This window comes from Schistocerca piceifrons, chromosome 2 (genome assembly GCF_021461385.2).
Source record: "Schistocerca piceifrons isolate TAMUIC-IGC-003096 chromosome 2, iqSchPice1.1, whole genome shotgun sequence".
NCBI classification, from domain to species: domain Eukaryota; kingdom Metazoa; phylum Arthropoda; class Insecta; order Orthoptera; family Acrididae; genus Schistocerca; species Schistocerca piceifrons.
The window spans coordinates 565144997-565160257 of record NC_060139.1 but is presented as its reverse complement, the minus strand read 5'-3'; positions in this window follow the sequence as shown (position 1 = coordinate 565160257).

Sequence of the window (15261 nt, the reverse complement as noted above, 5' to 3'; positions counted from 1 at the left end):
ACTGGTGATCAGGCGGACCAGAGAAAAAGGCTGACAGCTGTGACACGTAGCTAACACTGGTCACAGTGCCCTGAACATACACGAACTGTGATTTGTGGTTGTACCGAATAGCACCCACACCATATGGCCTTGAGTTGGCGCTGTATGTCTCATACGAATGCAGTCACTGTGATGCCGCTTGCCCCGTCTGTAGCGAACCAAAATGTGGCCATCATTTTCAAACAAACGGAACCTGGATTCGTTCGAAACCACTGTCTGATACAGCTCATGTCCTCAGTGACGTCGTTCCATACACCATTGCCGCCTAGCACATTCGTCAAAGGTAGGCGGAGAAGTTGATGCCACGTACGTAACCCATTACGTAATAAACGGCGACGGACTGTCACCACTGATAGTGCATGATATGTTAGTGTTCCACTGTTGCGCAGAACCAAGGACGCAGATCTGTCCTGCAATGCCATCCGGATGAGTTGTCGATCGTATCGGGGAGGGGGTGAGGTGGTCTGTGTGGTGCAAACTGACCCATCTCATCGTGTTCTACGGCCTTCCGCTGAACCATTCTGCACACACACAAATTGCACTGTCGAAACACTTCGTACCACACGAGCAGCAATTTCCCGGACGGATACATCACGTTCACTCTTGCCAATAATACACCCTCTTCGCGCACACGTCTGCGAGGCATCCTGCTCGTCTGCTCAAGTCACACTGATTCATTACGTTCGGTTTATAGCGACAACGAGAGCCGCAGGCACATTTTACCAGTAGGTGGTGTAGTGCCGCGATATTGATGTTGGCCGGCCGGAGTGGCCGAGCGGTTCTAGGCGCTACAGTCTGGAACCGCGCGACCGCTACGGTCGCAGATTCGAATCCTGCCTCGGGCATGGGTGTGTGTGATGTCCTAAGGTTAGTTAGGTTTAAGTAGTTCTAAGTTCAAGTAGACAGATGACCTCAGAAATTAAGTCCCATAGTGTTCAGAGCCATTTGAATTATTTTTGATATAGATGTTGACCTTGAACCCGCGCCCCGATAAGGTTCAAACGTCAATCATTTCTGCAGAACATACTCATGTACGTGTCCTATGAATATGAACGTCCTATCTCTAGTCGTTCAAGGTATTCTGTTTTTTCTGAACATGAGTGTATCCAGGCGTAACGCAAAGCGATATGAAATGGAATGAGCGCATCAGGTTGGTAGTAGGGAAGGCGAGTGCTCGATTTCGTTTTATTGGGAGAATTTTGGGAAAATGTAGATCATCCATAATGAAGACGGCGTATAGAAAATTACGCGCCACACTATAGAATATTGTTCGAAAGCTTTGGAACGCCACCAGGTCGGATTAAAGGCAGTTCAGATGCGTGTTGCTAGATTTGTTACCGGTAGTATCGACCAGCACGCAGGTATTACAGAAATGCTTCGTGAATTCAAATGGGAATCCCTGGAAGGAAGACTTTTCGTGTGGCACTATAGCGTAAATTTAGAGAACCGCATTTGCGGCGGTCTGTAGAACAAATCTACTGCCGCCAACGTACATTTCGTGCAAGGTCCACGAAGATAAGATGCAAGAAATCAGGGCTCTTACAGATGCTTTTAGACAGTCATTTTTCCCTCTCTCTGTTTGCTAGTGGAACAGGAAAGTAAATGACTAGTAGTGGTACAAGGTACCCACGCCGTGCACCGTACGGTGGCTTCCGGAGTGTGTAGATGTAGATGTAAATGTAGATGTAGACGAAGATCTAGAACAGGTGTTCTTCCAAGTTCCCATCTTTTCTTCTAAAGGTGCAGTTCAACAACCTGAGCAAAAGCAGCAGTATATTGCTGAAGTGGTACGGCGTAGTCCTAGTATAACAATGTATATTAAATGCGTTCTTTCCTGGAAACCTTTCGCCATAGCGCATATGCCAATATGAAGTTTTTTGCTTCAAATGGTCGTTCGTGACAATCTGTATTCACCATTCCTCCTGGGACACACTGTAGTGTCTTAGTTCTGAATTGTTGTTATGAACAGACGGAGGATAAAGCTTGATGAAAGTTTAATAAATAAATGTGTATGTCATGAGTGATAAGAATCAAATATTCTTTTCAACATTTATATAAATGACATCAGCCATAACTCAATGCAGTTTAATCAGTTTAACTCGACAAGGAGAGTTTTAAATACTTAAATATGTGCAGACAGTGGCTTAATACTTAAAGAATCAGAAGACGGTTCACAGTATGCGTCTTTTAAATAACTCATGCAATAAGTAAGATGAAATTTCTTAAGACGAAAGAAAGATAATGGTGTTCTGTCACAAACATCCAGTTCGACGTAAAACTGTTTTAGATTTGGTATTTCATCAAGTACCGCCATTCAGCCATTTGGCTGTCATACTGCACACAATGCTAATAAACATCTTGAAATAAAGCTGACCAGATTTGAACACAAACGCTCAAGAACAAAATCATGCAAGATAAGACGAATTAGGAGACGCACAGTGGTATACAGACAACCATTTTCCTCGCTCAACAGGAAGGAAGGAAACCGATAGTTCAAAAAGAACACTGATAATATTTTTACAATTTACCCTTCGCGATGCACTCTTCAGTACCTTGCAGAGTATGGATGGAGATGTAAAAAGTTTTATAAAGCTATGTGCCAAAAAAATACAGAGTGCCGAAATTAAATTACTAAAAAAAAACAATACGTTACTCTAGAACGGAACAGGGAAGAAATAATACGGCAGAAAATAGTGGTGGTGGAGCCTTGCAAAAAACAAACTGGGGCTGCAGCACTTCCTACACTAGCTCTGGATTATAAAACACATGGGAGGAAGAACATCGGAATACTTACAAGCGAATGGACGAAATCTTTGGAACCGGGACAAGCTTAGAAACCTAGTGAAGTGATGAAGTTCCGAACTTATTTTAAGGTTCAAATGGTTCAAATGGCTCTGAGCACTATGGGACTTAACATCTGAGGTCATCAGTCCCCTAGAACATAGAACTACTTAAACCTAACTAGCCTAAGGACATCATACACATCCATGCCCGAGGCAGGATTCGAACCTGCGACCGTAGCAGTCACGCGGTTCCGAACTGAAGCGCCTTGAACCGCACGGCCACCGCGGCCGGCTTATTTTAAGAGAGACAAATGTATTTAAGGTAGCAAGAAGTGTCAGAATTGCTGTCCGTTCGTGCAGAATAAGAATAAACTACCAATTAAATATTTCAGGAAACTGCAACAATAATTTATTTGAATACTTAACATTTTTTTAGTGAAAAGAAAATATTATGTCCACATTAGTAACCAAAATGATGAATCACGTGTAACGATAAAGTAAATAAAGAAAGAAGAATGAAAATAAATGCCTGTGGTTATCAACTTCACTTTGGAAGAGAGAATAAGGTGCCAGTTTACATAAATGCTGTTTTTAAGATCAGCTCTTCTCTGCTCACGTAAAAGAAGCGAAAGAGTCATCTCTGCAGAAATGCGTCGGAAGCGATAACTTACTGCAAGTTCAGTTCCAAAAAACATTGTTAATGCAGTGCAGTAGAACAAAACAAAAGTACGTTATAAAGCGTATGTAAAAAATACATAGAACAAACTGATCAGAGTTCTGACAAGTCAAATTACGGTACGCAGACTGTAAGTACTCTTCATTTTTTATCTTCGGAATTGGAATAACAGTACGTCGGTAAGCATGCGAAGGCATCTGCTACCTAATATATTCCAAAACGCCCCACATATAAACGGGATTTTTCCGGGGCACATACTTTGGGTTCTATTGGTGGTAGAAAGGAAAGGTCAAGTGGTTTGGACAGTCCTTGGGCTGGGAAGCATTTGTATACCAAACAGAAGGATCGTCTTGGTGCCACTATTCTGCAAAACAGGGTCAAAGTATGAATACTACACACTTGCTTCTGCTTAGGTAAATGGAGCAAATGGGTTGTTTCCTTTTGCATTTGATGTGGTCAACGGTGGACCTTAGGGAGTGTATGGAAGCACCAGTAGTTCATGGCTTATTCCCCAGAAAATCCAAAAAAACAGCGTTTTTTACCATTTTTCGTACCAAAAACGAGCAGCGGATCCCAAGACGGCAAATGGATCAATTTTTTACAATATATCCCTAAGATCCTCATCTCCAACAGTCTGAAAATTTTCTGGTATCTCTATCCGTTTCTGTGGTACAGAGGTTCAAAGTTACCCTATTTGTAAACTTAAAATACGCATGTAAAATCCGATGTAAGGTGAAAACATAGCTTATTAAATGACGTAAGAAGAAAAATATGCTCTAAAGTGTCTCCGTTATCATCACAAAGGTTCTGGAAACCCTGAAGTACATGCAAAATTTTTGTGGACGTAAAATTCAGTTTGAGTTGTAAAATTGTTCCACGTAAGTAAACTATCAAAATTTTACTGACCCATAAAGTTGTTTTCGTATGAAAGACATGCCCTGAGAACCAGCGGAAAAATGTTTCTATCAGAGCACATAAAAGATTAATGTGCTGCAGTTTAAAAGACTGACTGAAAAGTGGGGTGCCATCTGCCTCTTTCTACATTACTCAGCATCTTTAAAAACTTTCCCAAGTATTTTGTCATGCGAATATAATCGCCATTTTTTATTCTAATAGAGAAGGAAACAGTGGCCGTGGGAAAGAGACGGAAAAGTGATAAATAGTGGACGGTAGTAGACAATGATTGTGGTAGACAAAGAGGCCGTGTGAGGGAAAGAGACGGACACAGTGGCAGTGGAATATAGTCGACATTGAAAGAACAGTGCCAGGAAAAGAGTGAAGGAGATAGCGCCAGTGGGAGAGGAATAAAGAGAAGGAGGATGTGGAAGCGGGTCAGAGCCAATGAAAATGGGAGACAGATTCTTTGATAATGGCAAAGAGGAAGAGAGAGATAGTGGCAGGGAGAAGAAGAAGCAGTGGGGAGGAATGGATGAGATAGTAGCAGTAAGAGGCATCAAGACAGTAACAGTGAATGGAGACAGTAGTAGCAGGACAGACCGAAGGAGACCGTGACTGTGAGACAGAAGAGCCAAAGGGTTAATGACAAGGAGTTGGGCTGAATAAGTGGATGACTACTTTTTGACTATTGACTGCTCTCGCAACAATTTGCAGACAGTATTCACATACAGACAGTATCCTCATATACCACTGAATGCAGCTGCAAACTTATATCATTGTACGACACGTAGTTCAGCACGTGGCCAATGATAAAGGCAGGCCTAAGCACAGTCGGCAATGTAGTGTTAACTGTCGACCGACTCAAGGAGGTTAGAGTCTCTCTCTTGTACTCAGCATAGGTAACGCCATCACCCCTTATTTTAGCCTCCTTGACCGACACGAACTCTTGATTTGTCAAAGATTTGGTGAAACTTCTTTGACCAAACTGCTTCACTGCAGCTATACACGATCGTAAACTTGTTCGTCATAGTTGTTTGGGAATGGATGCCGAACAGTCAACAAGCTTATGTTGGTGGCGAGTGCACTGCTTGAAAAGCAAGAGAAGTGGAAACGATAGCGGGTGAAACCGTGGATAGCGAGAGGAGATTCTCGAAGTGTTGACCGAAATTGCTGGTCGCAGGTGATGCTCCAAAAACGACCAGCTTTGCGAAAGAAGCGACACTTTCTGCGCAACCCACCCATCATTTTACGCGACAATGCGCGGGCGCATACAGCGCAAGCTGTGGCTACTCTGTTCGGTCGATGGGACTGGGAAGTACTGTACCATCCATCACACTCCCCGGACTTAAGTCCTTGTGACTTTGATTTGATTCCGAAGATGAAGGAACCACTTCGTGGCATTCGCTTTAGAACTGTTCCAGAGATTCGACAGGCAGTAGACCGCTCCATTCGCACCATCAACCGAACAGGCTCTGCTAACGGTATACTACGCCTTCCACATCGCTGACAACGGGTTCTACACAAAGCTGGTGACTACACTGAAGAACAGTAACAGATGCAAACATGTAACTCTTTTGTATCTGTTGTGAATAAATACGGAACACTATTTAAGTTCCTTCCCTCGTATAAGATTCTTCATAAGAAGTAACTGAGATATCCTGTTCTGAGTCCATAGCAAGAGTACATAGCCGTAATGGGAGCTGTAGACCGGTTCGACCAGCGGTGAGAAAAATGTGTTATTGGCAATAGGTCGCTCAAATGTTACCATTGTCTTTCTTATTTTCTTTTAGATGTTGCAATAGTAAACAGTTGTGGAACGGTAATAATTGAGGGAAAAATGATCAGCTTTCTTTCCATCTTGTTTTTGTAAGACAGCTGGGAGCAAAATAAAGAGAAGGGGAAGGTAATAATTCAGCACAAAAAAAACCATGAGTTTATGGACCTGTCTTATTGAAATCAAATCATGAGAAATAAAATAAGATTACAGCACCCAATAAAATATATAAATGTAAACATATAGAGCCACAGTGGTCATTACGATACATAGATTTACATGTGGCCGTTATTTAGATATATGGAAGGATATCAAAAGAAAAATAGCTTTGCTAAAACAAACTGATAGTAAATATGTAGAAATCTCCGACTCGTTGGTTCCAGATCAAGTAACTCATCCCTACATGAAAAACAACGCCATATGTGGTTTTTCTGGAATTATGTCAATTATATTATTAACAAGAAAGCAAATTACAGTCTACTGGAGTTCCAAATGTATATACACTACTGGCCATTAATATTGCTACAACAAGAAGAAATGCAGATGATAAACGGGTATTCATTGGACAAATATATTATACTAGAGCTGAAACGTGATTACATTTTCACGCAGTTTGGGTGCATAGATCCTGAGAAATCAGCACCCAGAACAACCACCTCTGGTCGTAATAAAGGCCTTGATACGCCTGGGCATTGAGTCAAACAGAGCTTGGGTGGCGTGTACAGGTAGAGCTGCCCATGCAGCTTCAACACGATACCACAGTTCATCAAGAGTAATCACTGGCGTATTGTGACGAGCCAGTTGCTCGATCACCATTGACCAGACGTTTTCAGTTGGTGAGAGATCTGGAGAATGTGCTGGAAAGGGCAGCAGTCGAACATTTTCTGTATCGAGAAAGGGCCGTACAGGACCTGCAACATGCGGCCATGCATTATCCTGCTGAAATGTAGGATTTAGAAGCGATCGAATGAAGGGTAGAGCCACGGGTCGTAACACATCTGAAATGTAACGTCCACTGTTCAAAGTGTCGTCAATGCGAACAAGAGGTGGCCGAGACGTGTAACCAATGGCACCCCATACCATCACGCCGGGTGATACGCCAGTATGGCGATGACGAATACACGCTTCCAACGTGCGTTCACCGCGATGTCGCCAATCACAGATGCGACCATCATGATGCTGTAAACAGAACCTGGATTCATCCGAAAAAATGACGTTTTGCCATTCGTGCACCCAGGTTCGTAGTTGAGTACACCATCGCTGGCGCTCCTGTCTGTGATGAAGCGTCAAGGGTAACCGCAGCCATGGTCTCCGAGCTGATAGTCCATGCTGCTGCAAACGTCGTCGAACTCTTCGTGCAGATGGTTGTTGTCTTGCAAACGTCCCCAACTGTTGACTCAGGGATCGAGACGTGGCTTCACGATCTGTTACAGCCATGCGGATAAGATGCCTGTCATCTCGACTGCTAGTGATACGAAGCTGTTGGGATCCAGCACGGCGTTCCGTATTACCCTCCTGAACTTCCCGATTCCATATTCTGCTAACATTCATTGGATCTCGACCAACGCAAGCAGCAATGTCGCGATACGATAAACCGCAATCGCGATAGCCTTTAATCCGACCTTTATCGAAGTCGGATACGTGATCGTACGCATTTCTCCTCCTTATACGAAGCATCACAACAACGTTTCACCAGGCAATGCCGGTCAACTGCTGTTTGTGTACGAGAAATCGGTTGGAAACTTTCCTCGTGTCAGCACGTTGTAGGTGTCGCCACCGGCGTCAACCTTGTGTGAATGCTCTGAAAAGCTAATCATTTGCATATCACAGCATCTTCTTCCTGTCGGTTAAATTTCGCGTCTGTAGCGCGTCATCTTCGCGGTGTAGCAATTTTAATGGCCAGTAGTGTAGAAAAAGAGTATTTTCGACACTCTCATTAAAAGATCAAAAAGTACAATTTGGAAACATGCTAAACATCCATTTCCAGAAGTCGGGTCTAGGATAACAAACATGTAGCTGCTCAGTTTATTGTTGTGGAAATTGTAGGAGTGACAACAACAAGTAGGGGATAGCTGCTGAGGGCGGAGTACAGTAGGGACTTCGTGGGCCGCCAGGCCGCTACGATAGCCGTGAAGGCCTCACCAGAACCCTGAAATGTCATCCCTCACACGCTGGCCAGGTGACACTGCAAGTAATTACGAACGGAATTGGCAAAGTACTCAAAAAGGAATTAAAGCTCGAACTAAAGACTCGAGTGGTTCATGGTGTGGGTTCCTGTAGTCATGTCCCAGTTCATGAACCACGGGCAACGTATGAGTGGCCAAGTAAGTGGTCCCGACAGTTGGGATACCAGTTACTTTGGAATAAGGCTGGGCATCTCGGACATATTCTAAGTCGTGGTCACCTTTGTGCTCATACGGCAAAGACTACCAAATCCACCGGTTAATCCCTCAACCGTTAGGGGTAAAACTCAATGGGACTCGGGGCAAGTAAGGCTAGCAACCTGCTTCCCTGGTACTTTAAATATGATGTTGGCAACAATCAGAGCAAAATGCCTCGGACCTTTGGAGGTGACGGAGTCCCACCTCTAACTGACAAACCAGGGACACCTAAGATACGATTTGACAAACAAATGGTAATGAGATGGGGAGCTATTAATATCAATGGGGGATACTCTGGGAAGAAGGTAGAGCTGGCAGAGGCTGCAAGTAAGATGGGGCTGGACGTTTTAACTGTTAGTGACATTCGGGTAAGGGGTGAGAAAGAAGAGGAAGTGGGAGAATACAAGGTCTACCTGTCAGGAGTCAAAGCAGGAATAGCACAATGGGGTGTAGGGCTTTACATCAGGAAAGAAATGGAATCCAGCGCAGTTGCAGTAAGGTATGTAAACGAACGACTGATGTGGATAGATCTGACAGTGTCTAGCAAGAAAATTAGGATTGTGTCAGTATATTCGCATTGTGAAGGGATAGATCAAGATAAGATGGATAGTTTTTATGAGGCACTCAGTGATGTAGTTGTTAGAGTAAAGGACAAGGACAGTGTTCTGCTCGTGGGTGATTTTAACGCCAGGATTGGTAATCGAACAGAAGGGTATGAAAAGGTTATAGGTAAATTTGGAGAGGATATGGAGGCCAACAGGAACGGGAAACAACTCTTGGATTTCTGTGCCAGTATGGGCTTAGTAATCACAAACTCCTTTTTTAAACATAAGAACATTCACCGGTGTACTTGGGAAGGCAGGGGAACCAGATCTGTCATTGACTATATAATAACAGATCAGGAATTCAGGAAGGCTGTGAGGGACACACGTGTATTCAGGGGATTCTTTGATGACACTGATCATTATTTAATCTGCAGTGAAATTGGGATTGTGAGCCCGAAAGTGCAGGAGGTCAGGTCCATATGTAGGAGGATAAGAGTGGAGAAACTTCAGGATAAGGAAATCAGGCACAAGTACATAACAGCGATCTCAGAGAGGTACCAGTTAGTTGAATGTAGTCAATTACAGTCATTGGAAAAGGAATGGACAAGGTACAGGGACACAGTACTAGAAGTGGCTAAAGAATGTCTTGGAACAGTAGTGTGTAAAGGTAGGATGAAGCAAACAGCTTGGTGGAATGACACAGTCAAGGAAGCCTGTAAAAGGAAAAAGAAGGCGTATCAAAAATGGCTACATACCAGAACCCAGGTAGACAGAGAAAGTTATGTTGAAGAAAGAAACAAAGCCAAACAGATAATTGCAGCATCCAAGAAGAAATCTTGGGAAGACTTTGGAAACAGGTTGGAGACTATGGGTCAAGCTGCTAGAAAACCATTCTGGAGTGTAATTAGCAGTCTTCGAAAGGGAGGTAAGAAGGAAATGACAAGTATTTTGGACAGGTCAGGAAAACTGCTGGTGAATCCTGTGGATGCCTTGGGCAGATGGAGGGAATATTTTGAAGAGTTGCTCAAAGTAGGTGAAAATGCGATCAGTAATGTTTCAGATTTCGAGGTAGAATGGGATAGGAATGATGATGGAAATAGGATCACCTTTGAGGAAGTGGAAAAAATGGTCAATAGATCGCAGTGCAATAAAGCAGCTGGGGTGGATGAAGTTAAGTCGGAACTCATCAAATACAGTGGAATGTCAGGTCTTAAATGGCTACACAGGATAACTGAAATGGCCTGGGAGTCGGGACAGGTTCCATCAGACTGGACAAAAGCAGTAATCACACCGATCTTTAAACATGGAAACAGAAAAGATTGTAAGAACTACAGAGGTATCTCTTTAATCAGCGTTGTGGGTAAAATATTCTGAGGTATTGTTGAAAGGAAAGTGCGAGTATTAGTTGAGGAGCAATTGGATGAAAATCAGTGTGGGTTTAGGCCTCTTAGAGGTTGTCAGGACCAGATCTTTAGCTTACGGCAAATAATGGAGAAGTGTTATGAGTGGAACAGGGAATTGTATCTATGCTTTATAGATCTAGAAAAGACATATGACCGGGTTTCTAGGAGGAAGTTATTGTCTGTTCTACAAGATTATGGAATAGTAGGCAATCTTTTGCAAGCAATTAAAGGTCTTTACATGGATAGTCAGGCAGCAGTTAGAGTTGACGGTAAATTGAGTTCATGGTTCAGAGTAGTTTCAGGGGTAAGACAAGGCTGCAACCTGTCTCCACTGTTGTTCATATTATTTATGGATCATATGTTGAAAACAATAGTCTGGCTGGGTGAGATCAAGATATGTGAACACAAAATAAGCAGTCTTGCATATGCAGATGACTTAGTTGTGATGGCAGATTCGATTGAATGTTTGCAAAGCAATATTTCAGAGCTAGATCAGAAATGTAAGGACTATGGTATGACGATTAGCATCTCCAAAACGAAAGTAATATCAGTGGGAAAGAAATATAAACGGATTGAGTGCCAAATAGGAGGAAGAAAGTTAGAACAGGTGGACAGTTTCAAGTACTTAGGATGCATATTCTCACAGGATGGCAACATAGTGAAAAAACTGGAAGCGAGGTGTAGCAAAGCTAATGCAGTGAGCGCTCAGCTACGATCTACTCTCTTCTGCAAGAAGGAAGTCAGTACCAAGACTAAGTTATCTGTGCACCGTTCAATCTTTCGACCAACTTTGTTGTATGGGAGCGAAAGCTGGGTGGATTCAGGTTACCTTATCAACAAGGTTGAGGTTACGAATATGAAAGTAGCTAGGATGATTGCAGGTACTAGTAGATGGGAACAATGGCAGGAGGGTGTCCACAATGAGGAAATCAAAGAAAAACTGGGAATGAACTCTATAGATGTAGCAGTCAGGACGAACAGGCTTAGATGTTGGGGTCATGTTGCACGCATGAGAGAAGCAAGTTTACCCAAGAGACTCATGGGTTCAGCAGTAGAGGGTAGGAGGAATCGGGGCAGACCAAGGAGAAGGTACCTGGATTCGGTTAAGAATGATTTTGAAGTAACAGGTTTAACATCAGAAGAAGCACCAATGTTAGCACTGAATAGGGAATCATGGAGGAATTTTATAAGGGGGCGCCGGCCGCGGTGGCCGTGCGGTTCTAGGCGCTCCAGTCCGGAGCCGCGCTGCTGCTACGGTCGCAGGTTCAAATCCTGCCTCGGGCGTGGGGGTGTGTGATGTCCTTAGGTTAGTTAGGTTTAAGTAGTTCTAAGTCCTAGGGGACTAATGACCACAGCAGTTGAGTCCCATAGTGCTCAGAGCCATTTTTTTATAAGGGGACTATGCTCCAGACTGAACGCTGAAAGGCATAATCAGTCTTAAATGATGATGATGATGATGATGATGATGATGACTAAAGACTCGAAGAATTTAGGTGGACTGTAAAGATTCTTGAAGCAGAAATCCATAGGTCACCGATTCGAATCCGGCCCGGAGGAAACATTTTTATAGCTGTAGCTCGGAAGGACAATTGACATACAATCTGACGGTTGTCCTTCGCGCGGTACAGCAATCCCCCATCTCCGGATTGGATCTTCACCTGGCCGACGGTCATTATCGCAAGGAGGACGTGCCATGAGACAACTATGATTATTCTTAGAGATAAAATGAGTAATATACGACTGATTGAGTATTAATACTGTAATCAGTTATATTCTGGCTACGATGCAGTTTTTATGTATGTTTTGCACTGCTCAAAGTTTTTTTATACGTGGTATTATTTTGTACTCTGTGGTGACAAATAACCAAACTTGATAGGGGTTAAAAAAAAAAAAAAAGGTCGTTAACGCACGCTTGTGCGGTGACTTTCCACCTCGGTGTAAGCCGGTTCGAATCCTACTGATGGCGAAATATCACCAGACTTTGCGCCAATGTCCTGTTTTAAATACCAAACCTCTCTTCTCAGTGTCAAATGAAGTGAGGGCTTGATGATCCGTCCGTCGCTTGGCGGACCCTCGGCGCTATTCCCGAGGAGTAGGCTATGTGCTAGTACCGACAGCCGCCCTCTCCCTTCTCTCATCATCATCATCACACAGCACACACACGGACACACACACACACACACACACACACACACACACACACACACACACGCACGCACGCACGCACGCACACACACACAATACATACATAGTATCACAAACATACATACATAGTGTCACAAACATTGTAATGGGGCATGGTGCAAAAAAAATAAAATAAACAAAAAGACATTAATGTTTGGCCACGATAACTTGACGATTGCGCTTGTGCCGGCCGCGGTGGCCGAGCGGTTCTAGGTGCTTTAGTCCGGAACCGCACGACTGCTACGGCCGCAGGTTCGAATCCTGCCTCGGGCATGGATGTGTGTGAGGTCCTTAGGTTGTTAGGTTTCAGTAGTTCTAAGTTACCCACTAGGTTAGCCGAGAGCGCTAATGCGCTGCTTCCTGGACTCGGGTCGGCGCGCCGGCCCCGGATTGAATCCGCTCGGGGGCTTAACGACGGAGGCCGGTGTGCCGGCCAGCCTGGATGTGGCTTTTAGGCAGTTTCCCACATCCCACTAGGTGAATACCGGGCTGGTCCCCACGTCCCGCCTCAGTTACACGGCTCGCAGACATCTGAACACATTCACATTATTCCATGGATTACACTAGACGCAGACAGATGGGGTACACTAATTCCGGCCCTGAGAGGTATGAGATAGGGGCAGGAAGGGCATCCAGCCACCCCTTAAATAAACCTTGCCAGATTCGATTAACCCTGCCGACCCTGCGTCATTGCGGGAAAAAGGCACAAGCAAAAAGAAAGAAAAGAAAGTAGTTCTAAGTTCTAGGGGACTGATGACCTCAGATGTTAAGTCCCATAGTGCTCAGAGCCATTTGAACCATTTTATTGTGCTAGTGCTACCAGAAGCGGAGAAACTCGGCACCACTTGAAAGATATTCATTTGTCTCCGAGCGCTGCCAACGTCAAGCTGTCCCTAAACGCGAAGCATTACGAAAGGCTAGTGTTACTACCAAGTAACATCTGTAAGCATTTGCTGAGGTGTTTACATTAGAAGAAAATCTTAATCACGTTTACTTGTTCGTGTCATCGGGGCAAGACTATTTCAGGAACTTTCTGCAGGTACTTGTTGCAGAAGTGCAGTTATTCTTACAAATCGAAGCAGTTTTCACTGTTGTTGCATTAACATTCATGAATAAAAATCGTGACGAAACATAAAAATAAAAACTAGAAAAAAATTAGAGGGGTACATATTGATGCTAGCAAGAAGCACTGCACAGTTAACTAAAATCATCGCATTTCACTTAGATTGAAAACTTTGAGGATGTCATAAGCATATTTTGAACATCGCTTGTCTATCGTATAATCGAATATCCGATAACAGGAAACAAAAATGCGGTGCAGTATCTTACCAATAGACTGTCTTTTAATTATTCTTCGATTTTTGCAAGCAGCATTTACTACTTTTATCACGAATGTAATACATTTATGTTTACGCAACATAAACAAATCAGCTAAAATTTCAAGACATCTGCACTGCCTTTCTGCTTTCTCTTCTGGCGAAACAAATTAATTGGTAAACTTATTTAGCACTTCCTTGACTGGTGGTGCCAATTACTTGTGTTCGAAGGTACCAGTTATACATTTGCTTCGGTCCATCTGCCTTTGTGCAACTCTCATTTTCGACACTGACATTTTAGCGTTGGTACTGAACAGACACAGTTTCTGTAAGTTTGAGAAAAACTTCCACAAAATTACAAACTCCCAAATACTTGCAGCAAGATGGAAGAAACAAGAACACTCTGCAGCGGAGTGTGCGCTGATTTGAAACTTCCTGGCAAGTTAAAACTGTGTGCCGGACCCAGACTCGAACCTGGGAACCCGGTCTCGCACACAGTTTCAGTTTGTCAGGAAATTCCGTGCAAGAACCTGTTTTCACTAACTTGCGAATTTCTTGACATTGACGAAACTACCGGATGTCGATGGAGGGGGAGGGGGGGGGGATGTTTGCAGATGTGGTGGTCCGTATATTCAACCTGGCTTTGCGGCTGTACTGACAATGCTCCATACCACAGCTGGAAATTTTACAGAATGGCTAATAAATGTGAATTCAGTATTACGATGTTACATTGGTTGCGAGACAGGCAAATAAACCACGACGACTCAATGAGGAAGACTGAACTGTTGTTCGAAAAGGAAACCAGCCGTCAAAGTGTACGTAGTGGATAAAATAGCCGAGAGCAGAGGCCATAAAATACTCCTTTACCGCCCTAGAACTGCGATCTAAATCCAACAGAATTGGCCTCGGCCAAAATAAAACACAGTTTCGGGGAGAACAATGTCACTCGTGACATGTCCAAGGAAAGACTGCAGAATCTTGTTAATACTGATTTCCTTTCAGTTACTGCACAGGACTGGCAAAGTTACTGCAGAAAAGTAGAGCCGGCGGAGCATGAGTAATGGAGACGAAATGGAATAATGAAAATGGTCATCGATTAAGTTATCATCATTACCGCGCCATCAAGCTATGATGATGATGACTGTCTTGCATTAAACACAAATGACAGCGATCTTTTAGTGAACATCATTTTGACAATTCTTTCAGACTCAGTTAATTACACTTTGTAAACATTACTGCTGTGCTGCATTTAATAAATGCAAT